Below are 556 nucleotides of genomic sequence, written 5' to 3' on the forward strand. Positions count from 1 at the left end.
GGGAAAAAGGTCTACCAAGAAGACGGCCAATTCTCGCTTCTTCTCCACCTCTAAGAAAGGTGCGTGGAAATTCAAGTATCTCAGAACACACGTTGCGTGAAAATTTTAATCGATCCCGGTCAAAATACTGTATATAGATTTAGACGTCCCTTATATGTTTTCATATTTCAAATATATATACATATATATATATATATATATATATATATATATGTATTCATTCATGTATGTGTGCATGCATGCATGCATGTATGTATGCATGATGCATATATGTATGTATATATGTATGTGAATGTACGTATGTACGAGTATGTGTATATATATTTAAGTATTTGTGCGTATATGTAGGTATGTATGTATGTATGTGTATATGTATGTAATTAAGTACGTATGTATCAAATTATGTATATATCTATGTGTATACCTAAATACATTCATACATACATACATAATCACATACACACTTAAGTATATATATATATATGTATATGTATATATATATATGTATGTATGTATATATATATATAATAATAATAAATATATACATATACTTATA

The sequence above is a fragment of the Sphaeroforma arctica genome (genome assembly GCF_001186125.1).
Source record: "Sphaeroforma arctica JP610 unplaced genomic scaffold supercont1.472, whole genome shotgun sequence".
NCBI lineage: Eukaryota > Ichthyosporea > Ichthyophonida > Sphaeroforma > Sphaeroforma arctica.